This window comes from Carassius auratus, unplaced genomic scaffold (genome assembly GCF_003368295.1).
Source record: "Carassius auratus strain Wakin unplaced genomic scaffold, ASM336829v1 scaf_tig00023088, whole genome shotgun sequence".
Lineage (NCBI taxonomy): Eukaryota > Metazoa > Chordata > Actinopteri > Cypriniformes > Cyprinidae > Carassius > Carassius auratus.
The window spans coordinates 1-7,500 of NW_020525233.1; the positions used below are offsets into that span (position 1 = coordinate 1).

A 7,500-nucleotide genomic window follows, 5' to 3' on the forward strand; every position below is an offset into this window, starting at 1 on the left:
TGCATCCTTCCCAAATAGGTAGTAGAAAAAATATTCCATCGTTTTTATTGAGTTGCAACATTTCTGTGTCTTTTCTATTGGAGTTGTATAGAATAAATAAAATTTAAATTTTTAAATACATTTTCAGAACGCTTTACTTACAGTGCATTCAGGCTATCAATTTTTACATATCATGTGTTCCCAGGGAATCGAACCCCCAACCTTGCGCTTGCTACCGCAGTTCTTACAGTTGAGCTACAGGACACATTATTCATGTATATTATATAATCCTTTGAAATTATTATGCAATCATATTTAAGTGAAACTTTGTTGCTATATCCACATCCTGTTGATTGTTCATATCTTGCACCATCGCTCTGTTGAGTCATGTTGCTCTTGTTGTGTTGCAGGTTAAATCCAGTTTGTAATGAGACTGTCCTCCTCTTAAAAACGACCACATAGGTCGTTTGTGCAAGCAGCATATTACGACCTATTATTACGTTTTAAAATCAAGCGCCCTCTAGCGGCCGTATTACGACAGTCTCGTTTGTCGGGTGTGTCGTCATCAAATGACCTTTGACTGTCGTTACCATCGTTACCACCCAAAAAAAGGAGGCGTGACCCAACATCTTACCATGCGTTGTTGTCCAGGTTTGTAAACAATTTTATTTTATGGTTTATTTTTTAAGGTACTGTTCTGATTGTCTGCAATTAATGTCAAAGTAAGTGCAGTTTGACGTTTTCTTTACAAATATGTTGTGAATGCCAGTGAACGAATGTGTGGCAATCGCAACGAATCTGAAATGACCAGTGACCACAACACTTACCATATTTTTTTTTTTACCATGATAACTGTTTTACTGTGGTATTTGTAGTTAAAAATCATTAACCACAATGCCATGCCTTTAATACCTTTTTGTAATGTAATTGTGATTCAGTGTTTTTTTTTTTTTCAGTTTTGCAGTTTCTTCATATCACATACATCTCCAGCTCCTACAACAACATTCAGTGTCCAGCAGCTCTTTATGATGCTCTCTCTCTCTCTCTCTCTCTCTCTCTCTCTCTCTCTCTCTCTCTCTCTCTCTCTCTCTCTCTCTCTCTCATTTTCGTTTCCTATTTTTCTGAACTGTAATTCATAAATAAGTCACACATATTTTTCTTTCTTTCTCTTGTTCATCATGGCATATTTTCACAGCTCAGAATCAGATTTTGATCAGTTCTTGTATTAACAGGGAACTTGTACTCGAAGCTCAACTTGAAGAAGTTTCCAGTGAAGATGAAGTCCTTCAAAGGTTCGACACAGGTAATGTTGAAGATATGTAGTTATAACTGATTTACTTTAATTAATTTATCCTTACTTTATGGTAATAACCTTCCTTTATAGTCCTTCTTCAAATATTTTGTTCACAGATCATTTCTAACACACTGTCTAAAAATGTATGTATTAAAACAACAACAACAACTTGTTACTTTTTCTTTATTCCAGCTGAAAAGGAAGACCCATGGGCCTGTCAAACCTTGTTTGTGGAGAGGGATGGAATTTGGACCATCTTGTGTGTTTACGGAGAAGACCAAAAGCTGCTAAGGCAGATATTTCCAGAGGTACGTCTGTGTTGATCTGAGCACCTCGACAGAACTTTACTGCAGTTACATTTTCACCGAATTTTTATGTTTTTTAACTTTTTTAAATAACCTCACGACCCCATCAGTACAAACCCTGTGCTATGTCAAAGTATTAATAATTCAAACAATTTCAGCAAATTCATATGATATTGTACAAGCGTACTCTCCAGCTTTCCTCCTGCTGTTCATTGACCATCGCCTCAGCTCTCATGCAGACTGTGTCAGGAAATGCTGTGTAACTTGTCATGTGACACAAAAGGGGCCGGTTGCGTAAACATAGCTATTATGTTAAGACTGTGACCAACTAGCAGTTAACAAGAGATAATCATATTTCTTAGTAAAATTGGACCAATCTATGTTTTTGGTAACTGACTTTAAACAATTATGACAAGTCTAGAGTAAATCAAATTATATGGCTAACTTTTTTAAAGATTAGTTTTAAGCAGTTTATGCAACCGGCCCCAGGTCTTTAATTTATTTGACCAAAATTAGATCATTTAAAGGTGTTTACAACAAGAACAATAACTATAATGACTATTTTAGCATCGCTACCAACAAATTATAAAGTTCTGTTTATTATTATACACGCTGCAGTTATGTTGTCTTTAACCACTAGCCCGTTGCTAGGGGGAAGTCGTGGCTTAGTGCTTAGAAAGTTTGACTCTTAACCATAAAGTTGTGGGTTTGAGTCTCGGCCCGGCAATACGACTTTTTTTTGCGCTGCCCCCAACTGCTCACCGGGCACCGTAACATAAATGATCCCCACTGCTCCGTGTGTGTGTGTTCACTGCTGTGTGTGTGCACTTTGGATGGGTTAAATGCAGAACAAGAATTCTAAGTATGGGTCACCATACTTGGCTGTATGTCACGTCACTTTCATTTGTTGTCAATGTTTTAATTATTCATCATGTTATAAATTCAATTTTTTCCTGTCTTGCAGGATTTCTGACAGATTACTGAGTCCTTTCTCCATCAGCTCTCCACAATAGCAGCCCTTCCAAAAGCATCCACATCACTCTCTCTTGTGTGGCACATCTGCTCTCAGTCGTTAGCATGTCTACTTGTATTATTTCTCCTCTAGTCAACACTCCCATCTCTACTGTGAACACTCCTGTCACTATCACCATCCCACCTACTGTATTCTATATGCCATATATATATATATATATATATATATTGTATGTGTGTGTGTGTGTGTGTGTGTGTGTGTGACCTTTAAGGTCATTTAATGATAGAAATGCATTTTCCAGCTGAAAATGATTTATAAAATATAATTATTAATAACCGTTTTAGTTTGTCTTGCATATGTTCACAACAGAAGCGATCAGTGATTACAGGAGATTAAGAGGTAATCATGTGAAATATTAGTCTTAACAATATTTTTTCTAATTAGTTAATCACTTTTAAATGAAAGAAAAGAATATGATTTCAGCTGGTGCCTTGCAACTCCTGGTTTGTAAAAATATTATTTGGCATTTTATAAACTTCTCTGCAAACAAATTGACAATTTTTATTTATTTATTCATTTTTTTTATTTTATATATATATTTTTATATTAGCCCAATTTAGTTTTAAAGGGATTTTTCTATTACATAATTCTGTCTGTACCTATTAGTTACTTTATCAATCAGTAATTTTTAAAAGTTGTTATATTTCACAATAATATATTATTTTTTTTGTTTTTATTTCTTCATAGTGACAAACTAGAGAGAAAGAATGGTGTTATTTGCATTGTTTGTCTGAAAAGTTTGACATATCAATAAACACTGATATGGAAATTACTAAAAAAAAATTATCCCTGTGTTTTTTAAATTGTATTTATTTATTTATTTTTATTATTATTTTCCTTTTTTTCTGTAGTTTAACTGGTAGAGCTAAAAATTGCAAGATTGTAAATACATCTCCAAAAAACACACAAGTGATTAAATGTATACATTTAATACACTATAAATATATAAATATAATATTATTTTTCATACAGTATATGCAAAAATGTTGAGCTTAAATATTGTACATTAATATTTAGGGTAAAGAATGTGTATAATCGCAAATATGAGGCCCTTGTTTGAAAATAAATAACTGTAATCAACAAATCTATTGCTGAATCAGGTTTACCCCACAATGCAAATCCGTCATTTTAGTTTTATATTTAGTGGGTGAAAATAAATTCACCACAAGAACCCGGAAAAGCCTGTCATGAATGGCCGTATATGGACAAGTAAGGGTGTCGCTTCTGCTCAACTGGATTTTCATTGGCTTTGAAATCCACTTGGCACTCGAGGACTCGCTGTGACTGGACTTTCTTTTAGCCCAAATTAAAAAACGTTTAATGTTGCAAAGTAAATTTTGCTGTAATTATTACGTCAATAGTACCTTCAGTTAACAATGGTGCATTGCTATATTTTGTGAAATTACCTCTTTACCGAGATCCTAACCTTAAACCTGAACATAACTTAATTGAACTACAAAAAACAGCGCCATGACTTTCACTTTCCATCGATAGAATGGCTAAGGCTTATGGGCAATGTAGTTTAAAATGTTTAATAATGAAATTGTGAAAAATATTTCTTTTTTTAAACAAAGGGATATCTAAGCATGTTTATTGTGCAAAGTTATATGACATATGTGAGAGGCAGGCTGACATTTTTTATTTTACTAAGAGTACTTTTATAAACACATGTATAGCACTTTTCTATGAATGTTTGAAACCTGTGCCAAACATTATTTAGTAAACATAGCATAATGAGTTGTCCTACCAATTTTCTTTTTGAAACTATAATCAGATTTTGATTTACAGCCATTTGGAATGTTAATTGTTTTGCTCTTCAAGGGGACTCTACTGGGCCCCTGGGGATGGAAGGGCAGGAAAAAAAATGCACAGCTCTATTCTCATCATTGGCAACAAACTGTTGAGACACATTTTGTAGGTTGTCTTTTCAAAAGCATACCATTATGTAAGTTGGAAGTCATAGTTATCTTAGAATTAAGACACCAGAAAATCAACATAAGTGCCCATTTGGAAAGAGCTCAATTTATTTCATAAGATCAAGAGCAATAATACAGTGCTAATAGTAAACAAAGACAACAAATACATATTCTGACATTTCATCAGACAAGGCCAATGTGTCATTCAGTAAGACAATGTGTGACAGTGTGCAGTTTATGGTTCCATACAATTCATGCAATTTAAAGAATCATAATATAAAATACCTAATTCATAAATCTCTGTAAAGAATGTCTCATCTTTGTCCTGCTCAGGAGCTAGACATCAGTAATGTGCATAAACATCTTCATTATAATACAGAACAGGATTCATGTTGATCTTTCCTTGATTCATCACCTTCAGTTGTGCATGAAGTCCATGCAGTCTCTTCTAATGCAGCTCTTCATCTAACTGAATTTCATTAATATTACTAAATGTTCATGTCTTCATCAAAACAACCATGGTGATTATATGTGTTGTTTACAAAATTAAATGGTGTATCTACCAAAAAACCATCTCTAGTACAGAATATTCACCATACTTGATTATCCAACACCATACGCAATATTTTACTAGGATGCAGCATAAAGACAGATAAAGAAGCATATTAAGACAAATTATATTCAAGTGAAATAAAAATGGGTTACATTAAAACCATTTTATTTTAATCAGATGAAGAAACCCAGATGAAGGCATGGTGAAATGTCTTGAGCACCAAAGAATCACATCCAGTTTCCTTCTCATCATCAGAGCTCTCCTGGTTTTCTTCAAATCCATGTCTCTATCATGATCTTCTTCAATGTCATAAACAATTTGCAATTGCTATCCAGCACAACAATACAACTGATGAACAAGTCATGTGACCAATTCAAATCAAATCATTTTATTATCACAATACCATGAATGCAAGTATACAGGTGGTAAAATGCTTTTCTGCAAACTGCAGCATGACAAGTACTGAATATATTTGCAACACATATACAGTATCAAAAATATAAACCGTATACATAAGAGCTCAATACAGGTAGAAAATATAGTGCAATACTATACTATACAGAGAGAACAAAATGAAAACAATTAACAACAATCACTGTATACTGTAGATATACCTCTGCCCACTGCTCCGGGTGTGTGTTCACAGTGTGTGTGTGTTCACTGCTCTGTGTGTGTGCACTTCGGATGGGTTAAATGCAGAGCACAAATTCTGAGTATGGGTCACCATACTTGACTGTATGTCACGTCACTTTCACTTTCAGTACAGTATGAATTAGTGCAAACAGAATATCAGGTTGCAGAATAATAGTGAGTCAGAGTCCAGTCAGTGTAGCTGATAGAGTGCAGTGCACACAGTATGAGGCTGCTGGTGTGTGTATGTGTGTGTGTGTGTGTGTGTGTGTGTGTGTGTGTGTGTGTGTGTGTGTGGTGTTACTGGTACGAGTTCAGTTCAGTCTGATTGCCTGTTGAAGGAACTTGTTTTGCAGTCTGCTGGTGCTGGTTCTGTGATAATGTCTGTCTGATGGTGATGTTGAGAGCAATCCATGGCTCGTGTGGCTGGAGTCTCTGACGGTCCTCAACAAAAGAAAAACCTTGCGTAGATGTCCTGGAGAGACAAAATCATTTTGTCAATTATATATTATTATTATTTAGAATTGTTGTAATGGACATACCATTGATTCCTGTTGAAGGTTGTTGGAGGTATGGGCTCTCAGTTGTGAAGTTTATTTTATGGCCGTAACATCTGTGCAGTCACACAGCTGTTTGGGAATTCAGTCTTCACAGTTTCAGGCTGCAGCGCTGCATTTGGTGACCATTGACTCCTCCATCTCTGGCCTCAGACCCGCTTCTCTTTAGTCTGGAGTGAAGACAAATGTTCTCAGTACCAGCTTTCCTTCTACTGCAGTCTTTCTGTACAAGTAGAAAATAATAAAAACAGTCATAACAAATCAGTTATGTATTGAAAACTCATAGTACATATGAAGACTTCAGATGCAAAGGCATCTAAGTTCCACCTGAAGTTTTCTTCTAAAATTCTTCTTAGAAGAACATTTCATACAGAACTTAAAGGCTTTTGCATCTGAAGTCTTCATATACAACACATCTCGTTCTTCATTTCTCCATCAACTGACTTCATCCTCCAAAAACTGTAAGTCCATAAGAAAAATAGTTTTGGTGAATACAGGTGCAGGTGTCAGTACTCACCATATTCAGTCATTTTCTGCCCAAATTCCAGAAATGATGCCCTGATGATTTGTTCATTCTAGGACTTATAAAAAGATGTATATGTGAAAAATGATAATTGCTGACTTGAATAGAGATCAACATCATATGCTGTACTAATGCATTGCTTGAATACAGACACATCAATGGGGATGAGCACCTTTTCACTCTTTTCTGTTTGGGCACAATAGAGCCATGTTCATTCCTCATCCCCAACAGGACTGATGTTCTTTGTGTTTTTGCTCTTCAGCTGTAAAACAAAAATATGTCTATTAACCCCATGTTTAATTACTATTGCTTATTACATATGAATTAAGACAGATATAATTAAGTAAATTCACCAAAAGATTCAGGTTAGAGGATTAAATGAATATTGATTACAATTTTCTACAAACCTTTCTTGGAGAGGGCTGATCATGACAGGAACTTACTGAGCCACACTAGTAGACATTCAGTTGACAAACCTGAAAGAGGCCATCATGCAACCATCCGCTCTGTTTGTACCTTACAACAGAGCAAGAGAGAATGTGTGAGTGAGTGGAGAGAGTAAAGGACTAAGATGAAGACAAACAAGCAAAGAAAGGCAAAATCTTGCGTTTGAGTTTAACAAAATGAGAGGGAAGAAAGCTGTATCTTCAAGCTATATTATTCTCAATTATTTTCTACACTATAACATGCAGCAGGATTGTTGTAAGCAG

General features: G+C 35.1%; 1 long non-coding RNA gene across 1 annotated transcript; it reads right to left on the reverse strand.

Annotated features, from left to right (window-relative positions):
- Nucleotides 1-6,064: 6,064 nt before the first annotated feature.
- Nucleotides 6,065-6,956, reverse strand: LOC113077653 (uncharacterized). Its single transcript, XR_003281378.1, has 3 exons — nt 6,785-6,956; nt 6,253-6,490; nt 6,065-6,185 (listed from the first exon to the last, which is right to left on the reverse strand). It is a non-coding gene; the product is annotated as an uncharacterized LOC113077653 (long non-coding RNA).
- Between the last annotated feature and the right edge of the window lie 544 nt (nt 6,957-7,500).